The following is a 12,039-nucleotide window of genomic DNA, read 5'->3' as shown; positions in this document are numbered from 1 at the left end:
CGACATTATTTTCAAGTATGATAACATTATCTCTTTTGGCTCACCTTAACCGAAGGTTTAAGTGAGCTTTTCTAATCACCTGTTATCCGTCGTCGCTAATCATTATTTCAATTTTGGATCATAAATTTTTTCACGCACACTGTCCTTTTCACTATATTACCATATTGGCCCTACCCCAAGGGCATGAACCCTGATCCCGGAGACATGAATTTTACAATGTAGGGCTTTATAACTATGCTATGCATTTACTTTTTCTTTTTATGAGAGTAGAGAAGATTTTTAAAGGTTTAAAAACTGTTTACCATGAGGCCATAATGGCCCCGCCCAAGGGGCACTGCATTCCCTAAATTGGTAGAGGGCTTCATGCACTTCATGAGAATGCATTAAGTTTATTTGCCTTTTTTGTATATAAGACCTTGCCAATAAGCCCCCAGAATTGGCAAGGTCATCATCTTCACAATGCCTTACTTATTATGATGCCATACTGAAGCAATGTAAAAAAAAAAAATGAAAAATATTTTTTATCAAAATTGTGACCATACCCCTTTAATGGTAGAGAGAGAGAGATTGAGATTGTCTATGTCTAAGGACCCTTCGAACTAAAAGGTACGTCATATTCTTCTGTTGAAAACAATATGATACCTGGTAATGCAAAAATGTGCCAAAATCTCGCATTTACGGGAATGTTTTTATTACTGTAAAGAGGGATGATCTCGCTTTAGCGAGTCGGAATCGTTCCCAACCTATTCTAACTCTTCAATAGTGCACACATGATCTCTTTTTTCAATATCTGCTTGCAAATAAACCTGGCTTAGTAGGACACTTGTAATTTCAGCTGATGAAATGCAGAGATGATAGATGCTCATATTGCACAATTATTAACCCACCTAGATTTCTCTATGATGTGTTTGAAAAGCTTAATTTCTTACCCGACCCTGTGTTGGGATATAATGGCAGATTCACACCATTTACTGAAGTTTATGGCACTGACACATCTGATTCACATAGACTCTCTTTTCATAATAAACCTGTACTTACAGAAAAAATATTTGCAATTGTAATGTAAAGATTTATATTAACTTTCATAGATAGGCATAAACTGGTGGTTTTACAACATATTTAAAATTAAAAGATGTAATATTTATTTAAAACAGAAACTGCCCAGCTCTTTGAAGGGGTTTGCTTCCACTGTGGAAAGGACAATGACTTAGCAGATAATACAGATATCAACAACTAAAAAAAATCGAACTTCATTGTCAGACCAATATGTAATGCATGTGTTGCAAGTGGAAAGGAGCCGGTCACTCGTGCATCCAAAAAGCAGAAAAAATGAAATTTTAATATCTATAAAAGCTGTATGGCTAATACTTTCAACATATTATATTTGGCGTGTACAATACTTTGGCGGTAATAAGTGTTGGAATAAGTTGGGGTGGATTTGAATTGTGTATTTGTGAATGTGACTATTCTTGAATATATATCCATAGCATTTAGCGATGTACTTGATTAGCAGAAGTCGCATTCCGCCAAAAGCGCTAAGAAGAATACACTTAAGCATTCAATGTGTACATTTATTATCAGCAAAGATACAAACGTCTTCACGTGTTTTGAAGATATTAATTTTATTATCTTAAAATTAAATGAAATTTTTAATTCAGTGGTATGTTACACAGATGACATCCTTTTCACATTCCAGTTACACATAAAACAATTTCTTGGTCTGAGAAAGAAGTTTGATTCTTTATATTTATATTAAAGGATTTGTGAACCTCGCGAACTATCGTCTGGCGATGAGCTGTCGTATTTCCACAGCGAAGGTTTATTTCCTTAATTTAAGGTTTAAAACAGTTATACAATGTGTGTAAGTTTATGAACTTGCATAAAATATCATTTATATCAACATTTATATCAAAAGGTTTTACTTTTTTAATCATTTACAAACATAAAGTTAACGACATACTTGCGCCGATTTCCGGTAATTTCCCACATCTCGATGTAAACAACAAGTCGGAATGACAAAAACTGATGGATATCATTAGTGTATGACTAATTTTGCGAATAAAAACCGATGTCGGATGTCATAAAAAGGGAGTGATAAAAAAGACGAGACCATACACCAGTTCACTGTGATCTAAACCTGGCATTTGCAAGCAGTCAGCATGGTAGGTTATCTTGACATGTGCTATTGTATTATGTTAACGTTACAAATTATTATGCTCGTATATTATCCACGTGAAAACAATATCGCCTACCCTACATGAGAAATACCTTAACAATAATCCTAATTTGTTTACACATATACATTATTCATTGTTAACTCAGTCAGTGTTTGTATATAAAATAAGCACAATTTTAGTTCGAATTTTCTCAAATGAAATTAACCATGATAAATGGTAAGGTTAACCAGGCGCGTATAATATACCAAGCTGTTAGCGTAGAGGGCCCCGAATTAACTCTAGCATATGACAAGCAGTATATTTTGCAGACAAACAGTATATTTGTAAGGAAATAGTTTATATGTTTGTATTGATGATTTTTTTAGCACATATAGTTCATAACATGAAGAATTAATCTTTTATTCACTATCAATAACTGATAATGTTGATTCTCTGTACTGTGAAAACATTTGAACAGCTGACTGATATTCACCTTTATTGAACTGTAAAAATCAAAGTACAGTTGAAAGAAGAATTAGTATATCATTGTTTATCGGTTGATAGAATTGCTCACATCATATTTAGATTTCATGTGATGTGTTCATTATTGTTACAAATTCTTATTTTTCCCCATTATTTTCAAATCATGAAAGCGTAAGATTTCTTAATACACACAGTTATATAAGATTTGAAATTGTCAAGTTAAGTAACATTAATTTAAATTTTCAAGATTAGAATAAAATGTTGAAAAGTTTCACCTGATATCAAATTTTTGTATAGAATAATCCATTCATATAAGGTTCTGTCTGTCCATGTTGCATACACTTTCATAATATGCCTATATGAATTTTATTTTTCTACATGTAGCTTCTTAAAATCATCCTTTCATATGAGTCCTTCTTATATGTTATAAGTAATAGTACCAGTGATATCAGGGTTTTTTTAATACAGACTTTTCAAACCTCCAATAGATAAGAACATCACTGGTATGTGTTAACGAGGTCATTCCTAATACAAGACACAATGCGGAAAAATATAAGACTAATGTAAAGAACTAAAACCATGAGTGATGAAGAGAAGAGCTGATAATCAGATTATTGTTTCTCCTATGTTCATATAAGCTATATTTGGGCTCGGGGTCGAAAACGTGAGGAGGGTTAATCAAGGCTAGCCCTCTGTCACGTTTTCTTAACCCGCCTAAATATAGCTTATTTCAAGACAGTAACCATGTATTTTATATTAATGACACTTAATATGTGATGTTATATATTTATTTATTACTAAAATATGTCTGAATGTTTTAATATTACTATAAAGATCACCATTTCCGCCTTTGTCAAATAAAAAATAGCCATTATCTGAAAATCTGGGAAATTTGGTATACCAAAAACAGCTTTGATAAGACCCCTGGATCAAAACAGGAGGTAAAAGGGTTTTTTTTAAATTTGACCATTTGATGCCTTTTAGTAATAACTTTAATATGTAGAACAGAAAAAGAAATCCCTAGGGCAGAAGTTTTTTAAAAATGTTTAAAAAAATGTGCAAAATGTTAAAAAATAACAAACTTTGAGATGACCCCTTCAACAAACGGTGTGGTAAATGTCTTCTTTTTTTATCTTAAAATAATAATTGTATCAATAAAAGTTTATTTTTAAAAAATTCATTCAAAAATCTAGGGCAGAACAAATTAGACCCGGCCTCGTTAAGTCATTTTTCATTACATTTAATCAAGCCAATCTCATAATAAAGATTTGAATATCCATATAAAGACTGATAGTTATTTATTTTCAAACATTATAGCTGGGTCTTTAATGTTTGTTTAATCTTAAGAGTGGCGATTAGGAACGCCATCGAAGATTAAATGAGTTACATCGGAGTTTTTATTCTTTTTAACAAAATGTTTGTGGACAAATATTAGGAAGAATGGTGTTAGAATATCTCGTAATGATACGTTATTTTTCATTTTATATATGGGTACTGGGAAATGAATTTGGGTCGGGACCAAGACCCCACCCCCACACTCACGCGGTGATTGTCACAACTGAAAAAATGAATTTCGAGGAATTTAAGAAGCAATGGAAGAAGGAAACTAAAATAAAAATTGCGGACATTCAGAGATCCAAACATTTCTCCACTGACGTCAAGTATGTAAGCAGGGAGGACTTTGGGCCGATTGTATATTACATTGACTGGGATCTTACTTCAGTTGCCTGTAGGGCATACGTGACCGCCGAAAAGTATGACTGGCTACTTACATAAACCTGAACACTTTTCAATGCAATGCATTTAAGGTGGATCTCTACACCAAATAAGTGTAGGAGATTTTTGTTGCATGCATTTGTTACCAATACTAGGCACAGTATTCAACAATAATATACCTCAAAATACAATACACTATTTTCTAGAGAATTTTTAAAATATCAGTCTGGTTCCAGATAACCCCTTATTAATCAAATTTTTAAACATTCCTGTTTTAAAATTCTTATGAAAGTGAAATGTTATTAAGTTTAGAAATGAAAAACAAAAAAATCATGAATGAAGTGTGTATGATTTTTATTGGAATCCACATAAATATGAAACTAAAATATAAAATAATTCTTTTAAGGTAAACTGCTGGACAGAATCCCACAAAAACCTGAAAATATAAACAATATTCGTTGGTGAATGGAATGAAGAAAAGAAATTGAATGAAATTGAAAAATTAAAGGAAATACTTAATTATTGCAAAAATCTTGGTATGAAAGATCCTGTTTAAGAGTTGTCTTTCTTTATTTTACATGGTCTCAAATATCTTGGGATCAATTTTTTAATTAATAAAAATCACGAAGAAAAATTAAAAAAGGAACAAGTTTATGCTAAATATGTAGATATAAGATAAGTAGTGCTTATGATAATGTTTGAAGCTGAAAAATCATATTATTGATGAATTATATATATTTAACTCTTCAGAACAAAATATTAGTAGTTAATTATATTATAAATTGCCTTTTACTTTTTTATATACAATAGCAATTATAAACAACAACCATACGCATATTAATACATACATTAGATGTCCATAGTGATACACATGCATGTGTGGAAATGAAAAACATGCTCCTTTTCAGAATTCTGTCTTTCCCTCATTTGCAAATCCGGGCTTCCACTGCTATTGCTACCTAGTTGTATCTATTTTAATCAACATACATTAGTTTAATGTCAAAGTTTCAGTGAAAGTCTTTTACTGCAAATGTTTTTTTTTAATTTGGGAAGTTAGGATCAATTCAAGAGATCGTACTACGGTACTTTCGTTTTATTCATCATACATATATAGTTTAAATAAAAATTTGACATCTGCTTACCTATATCGATAATCCGCCACATATGTATGATCGTCTGTTGCAGATGACATGACAAAAATGTGTTGCCAATAGCAGCAGAGCAGGGAAACGGTATATTATTTGGATTCCACGTTTTCCGTACAAAACAGCTGATAATCAATGTAAGTTAAAAGCTTTCAACAGGAAGAAAATTGACATATTTTCTAAGCGTTTTGGTGATTTCATTCCTATCTCACCTCCTTAGTTAGAAGAGTTCAATTAAACGGTGTATAGCTATTTTGTACCACGACATAATGTTATCAATCCGGAACACAATGGCGTTTCGAACGGAAGTCAGACATGTTTTGACGATGTAGCCTTCCACCTTAAGAGTTTATATGAAGTGTTTTTGGAAAACCGTCATGAAGTGGAGTTGCAGCAATTCTACAATAATGTCACACTCAGACCATGGCAAGAAAAAATGCTTAACGTTATTGATAATTGTGATTCGCCCCGACAAATCATATGGATGATCGACCCTGTTGGAAACAACGGCAAAACATTCCTGAGTTATTACATGAGGGACATGTTCCAAGCCATTAGGGTTCTTAATGTGAATTCAAATGATTTGCGTTTGCTTATAGGTACCAAAAAATTGTCGTGTTTGACTATACGAGAGAATCGAAAGACGTCATCAACTATGATTTGCTGGAGGATTTAAAAATGGGTCCATCTGGTCCCCCAAGTATCAGAGCGCTGTAAAGTCATAGAAGCACAACGTGAAAGTAATTTGTTTTTCTAACTTACCACCAAAGGTCGAAGAGTTGAGTCACGAAAGATGGTACGTGTTAGAACTAATGGACGGGAAACTGAGGAGGACGAGGATACCGGAACCACAACCCCCGCCCACACCCTACATAGTGGAGGACACCCTACCAGATCTCCCTACCCTGGACGATGACGATGAGGATGGCAGACCACACCCACCGTCCCCGCTCAGAGCCTTTCCCGTGGGACAATACGTTGACAACACATTCATTGTAATTGAAAAGAGCGAGTGACATTCATAGACATGTCAGATAGAGGAAAGAAAGTGATATTTATAGGCATGTCAGAAAGATAGATAGTATTTATTATAATATATATTGTTCATATTGATATTGAATAAATTAATATATTTTCTGGTTTATTAATTTTCTTTATTCAGTCTGTAGGTCAAACAAATACAAATCAGAAAAATGGAATATCAAGATCCATGTCGTCTTGCGAGAAATGTACAGTAATGTTGAATTCTCTACTAATATGAGTCTGATATTGCCTATTGGTGGCATCAAATCCCGCAGCCTACCCTTAACAGTCTTTTTCAAGTTGCAAATATTAACTGAGACTGATCCGGAAGTCTTCCTCATAAATTTGACCAACTACATGATCTACATATCTAGAAATTCTGTCGAACCATTCGTCGTCAAACTGATTACCCTTCTTAAATTGTGCAGGCGTCAGATATTTTGTTAACTCAAACTGATCTCTGTCTTGCATGTAAATAACAGCTCTAATTACAAATTTTGTCCGTGACAGTCATTCGTAACGTAGAGTCGAGTTCCTAAAATGGGAAAGAGAAAACACAATCAGAGTACTCACATTTTATTAGTTTTTTTTCTCAGCAAATAAGGTTTTACAAAATGAGGCTTACTTAGCCGGCTGAAATTATACAAATAATAAGTCACAAAGTCAACACCTCAGTTCAAAAATACACTAGAGGAAGTGAACGGAGCCGGCACGCTGGACGTCTTCGTCGGTGAGGGCGATACAGGAAGGGCAGTCATTTTTCAATGTCCGTATCCACATCACTTCGATTGGAAACACAATGGAATGAACAATAGAACAGTCTCTGGGCGGTGTAGCTGGACAAACGTGGTGGTCCTCCGTTCGAATTAATCCTATCACGTTACGGTACCCCATCCAGTCATCAATCTCTACTTCGAACACGAATTGGTCGCCTGTGTCGTTCACTAGACAGAAGTCGTTGCACCAGTCCCTGAACAGTCATCACCCACGCGTCCCATATAACCTGGGCTCCACGGGAGTTTACATTATTTACAAGAAGGTGTTTCTCAAACGTGTTCCTTGGAATCTTGAAATAGTAAAACGGAAAAATCATCCCATTCCGTTCACACTTCCCTTCAAACATAATAAATCTTAGCGAAGCCAGAGGGGACATGTGCGTGTCAAAAATTTCCCCCCTACAAAATATACAACAATATAAAACTACAAAATACAAAATAAATTCATGAGCATATATCAAGACACCGAGCAATGCATCAGAAGTATAGGACATATAGGACGTGGGATGGGTTAGGTGGTTGGTTGATGACAATTTAAAAAAAAAATATTTTGCATCCGATCAAACAATTTTTAGGGAATCATACATACACCTGATAAAAATAATTTAAAATGAAGCAAAAATACAAATGAATGGCGTGAAGCAAGCAAAAAAAAATTAAAAATTAACTTTAACGGTCGAGAAAGTCGGAGGACAAGTCGTCAGAATCTTCGTCGTCCGTATCGAAGAACGGTGAATGGACGTTCGCTGCAAGATTGGCAAACTTGATCTTTGCCCTAAAGTTGTCGCAGTTGCAGTCGAACACTTTGTAGCGATTGATGGTGTCGAAAATGGGTCGAAGTCTTCCGGCTACCACCTGTATCTTAACAAGGGCGTCCCTGGGGAACATATCCAGGTGGGTGAAGGTGTTGTTGACATCTTGCCTCAACCGGTACTCAATGGCGATGAGGCCGCAGACACAGTCGTCTGGGTCGTCGTCCGCCCAGGTACAGGTACAATTTCCATAGATGTCGTAATTGTCAATCCACTCTTCTATGCTGTCTAGATTGAAATCTATCTTCATCCTGTTTGGTACCTTGTTCTACCCGTTTGGTTGCTGACCCCCGTACACTTTCACCACACCCTTGAAGTTGATCCCCGGTACAAATACCTTAATGTTTCATTTATTCTGTTTTGCTATGTTAAGCGAATCACATACAAATAAAATAAAATATTTTAATAACATTTGATGCGGGATACAGCATTTGTACGTAAAGCTAGCCGGCAATTGGACTTGCCGCGCTAAAAAAAGTATATACTCATTACCAGGCTGCGTTTAAATCGTAACAGCTAGCCTTGCCGTTAGGTAAAAAATATTTTGATATATTTAATTGCACGCTGGTCTGGCCGCTAGGACTCTAGTTGGAAATCTTTAATTAAAGACTAATTACATCGCCATATATTGTAAATTTCAACCAGAAACTAAATTATACGTGTTAAAATTCACTATAACTGATAGGATAGACAGAATATCGCTAATTAAAATAAGTTAAATTTCAGGTTTGCTGCAAAATGGTAGCCATCTTAAATTTGATGCTCAGCATTAAAAAGTTGCGTTACGCATATCTATATAGCAGCCGCTACGTACGCTTACCGTTCAAAGTACACTGATAATTCCTTTTAGTTAAGGAAACGTTCAAAACAATATCTGCTAATACATAATTTATATAGTAAAATTCCAACCGATTCTCAATGAGCCAAAAAATATTATAGGTATACGATTAATAAGGTCAATTATATTAAGAATAATCGATAAAAACAAGGCTGAAATTTATAAATAATGCTTTCATTGAATTATGAGAGAGAAAGAGAGTTTAGTTAATACATGTGTTAGTAAAAACTTATGGGACTTTTTTTAATGATCAAAGGGAAACTTCAAAGAAACTCACAAGTAGAGAAATGTATGAATAGTTACGACATTATTTAATAAACACTCTTCAGTTTAAATCACAAGCAAGGGCGGCGTCTTCTAAATCTACAACATAGTCCTGCATGTCAAGCAGATGTTCCTTCTGGAAGATATCGAAAATATTGTCACTGCGCGCATTCAAAGTAGCCGTGTGTCTGCAAAAAATTCCACAATAGTCCAGGTGGGGGGTACTGTAAATGCAAAGCAGGATCTTGCGTGGTAGGGTGCTATGCCCATATAACCAGCGTTATCTGGAACCTTTCGTATGCAAGATACCCTTTACATGTATCTCGAAGCTTCCATCTTTATTTAGATTTTCATGAGTATAGGACTGGCCAATTTTACTTTATATGTTCCAAGTGTGTGATCTCTTCGAACAATTGAGGGAAACCTAAAGCCACATCGGTGGCATCAAGTTTTGTCCACGTAGATGATTGTCGATCTATTCCCTCGGATTCAAACATAATCCGAAGTTTGCTCTGTTGGCAAGATAGATACATCATCTTATGCAGCAATGGAAGTATCCTCTTCTGCTTTGCCATCTGAAACGGCAAGTAATAGCATTTTGAGATTTTGCATCATTTAGATGTTAAAACCTTTGCTAAATGTTGAGTAAAGCAACTCGTTGTTTTGAGTATTACTTTAAAGTAGAACAAAACTGTTGTTTTTTATTTCAATTATAATTGCATTGAAATTTAATACCCTCACCCTCAAAAAAGTTTCAAAATTAAGCTTTATATCAACAGTAATTGGTTTTTAAAAATAAAAGAATTATTAATTAATTAGTCTTATTTTCTTTTTACATAATATGGTGTATCTTTAGAGTTCTATTTTATTTTGATTTAATACATAGAATCAAGTTGTGCTATTTCCAAATACAATATGACTATCATCAAATATGCAAAAGGATTATATAGCAGTGTTCTATCTCCAAAAAAACTACGTCAAATTTGATATTTTTAGAACTCTAACAACCAGCAGATTGTCTATTTTAACAGAAATCCCTTTCACAACTATTAATGTTAAAGGTTCAATTTTAATTAGACACATGAGTTTAAAGATTGTTGTCTCAAACGTCGATTTCAATTTTCCCAAAATCAACTTTTTGGTGATAGAACAATACGGTTCCCATGCGACCATGTGAAGTTTGAAAGTAAGAATAATTCAAATTAAACACATCACACATTCACCCTCCATGTAATACAAGATGTCTTTTTAATTGGATTAAAGCAAGGAACTAAGAAGTTCTTAACGATTTTCGGAAACTTAATCGTAAGCTGACCTGTGTCTTCAAAGACATAGAATTGTCCTTTTTAAGTTTTGTGGAAGTAACCTAGGACACATTGGATTTTTGGGTATGAAGATAAGTTGGTGAAGCACGAAGGCAAGTTGGTAAGTATATTCCTTTTTTTTTTTATTATTTGCAACTTTGTAATGCAGCTGCAGTGACAGATACGAAATAGAGACTAAGAGAGAGAGAGAGAGAGAAAATTAGAGAAAAAGAAAAAGGTAAACATGTTTTAAAAGTAATTCAAATTTTATTGTTTAGTTAAACAAAAAGAGATCCTGACAATTAATTTATTATGAAAATGTACTTTGGAAAAAATGCTATCAATTAAAAAAGCGTTCTAGGGTTAAACCTATAGTGTTTTTCTATAAGTATTTGGGTTACCGGTTTGAGTGAGCACTAAGACCTCAAGGCCGAACACTTTCTGTTTCAAATTGTCAAAACTTTTCAAAAATTTGTTTCTGCAACTTAAAAGTCGGCTTAACAGGTTGGGCACAGATATGTATACTCTTTAGAGGACGTTTAAGTAGATCAGGGGATTATCCTCTTATCAGTAAAAAAAAATATTAACTCAGGTGACCTATTTTATCCGTTTTCGTACGTCGTCGTGCTACAAGGCTGACTGTTACCATTTTTGGTGTGAGGCATCTCTATGGAAAGAGGAATCTAAATTGTGAAATTCATGGCTCTACCACCCCAGGGGCGCCATAATTGGGACCAAATATGCAAAAAAAAAAATCCACATTTTCAAAAATCTTCTTCTCTACTCCCACACAAGTGAGAGTAAAACTGGTTGCATACTTATAATGTCCAAGAAGCCCTCTACCAAAATTGTGAAATTCATGGCCCGGGGTCAGGGGTTCAGGCTCTGGAGTAGGGCTAATATGGCCATAAAGTAAAAATGAATTAAATGTTATAAATTCTTTTTCTTTATTACCATATATATTTGCTAACAAGTGAAAAGCTTTAAATGTGACAGCAAACCGGGTTTTCTTTTATGTGAACTGTATCCATAATCCATGTCAACCTGTATCCAGTGAAATGGAGTACCCTATTTGCAACAATTTGCCAAAACATGACTAAGTTCAAAAGCTGGTATTTTTTTCATAAATTATCAGAAATCAATATTCTAGCAATATGCATACATCTGATGTATGTTCAATTGATCTGCAAAAGAACAACTTCCCAACTTGAGAACTGTAGGAGTTATCCGTACAAAGAGGGTACCTTATATGCAATATTTTGCCAAAATATGACTAAGTTCAAAAGCTAGTATTTTTTCGTAAATTATCGGAATCAAAATCCTAGCAATATGCACACCTCTGATATATGTATAATTGATCTGCAAAAGATCAACTTCCAATTTTTAAATCCAACGGTTGACATGCCGCCGGCAAAAAAATTTAACTTTGCACTCTCCCCTGGACAGAAAACACTACGATCTATGAAGTTCCCCACCGGTTTAAAATCTAAATCTGAATCGGGACCTGAGGAAGGAAATACAG

At 34.3% G+C, this 12,039-nt stretch overlaps 1 long non-coding RNA gene across 1 annotated transcript; it reads right to left on the bottom strand.

The window, feature by feature from the left end:
- Positions 1-4,440: 4,440 nt before the first annotated feature.
- On the bottom strand, positions 4,441-5,840 carry LOC136271080 (uncharacterized). Its single transcript, XR_010708892.1, has 3 exons — positions 5,498-5,840; positions 5,204-5,324; positions 4,441-4,791 (listed from the first exon to the last, which is right to left on the bottom strand). It is a non-coding gene; the product is annotated as an uncharacterized lncRNA (long non-coding RNA).
- Between the last annotated feature and the right edge of the window lie 6,199 nt (positions 5,841-12,039).

Source organism: Magallana gigas, chromosome 8 (assembly GCF_963853765.1).
Source record: "Magallana gigas chromosome 8, xbMagGiga1.1, whole genome shotgun sequence".
Taxonomy (NCBI): domain Eukaryota; kingdom Metazoa; phylum Mollusca; class Bivalvia; order Ostreida; family Ostreidae; genus Magallana; species Magallana gigas.
The sequence above is the reverse complement of the archived record's forward strand: the minus strand, read 5'-3'. Positions and strand labels throughout refer to the sequence as shown.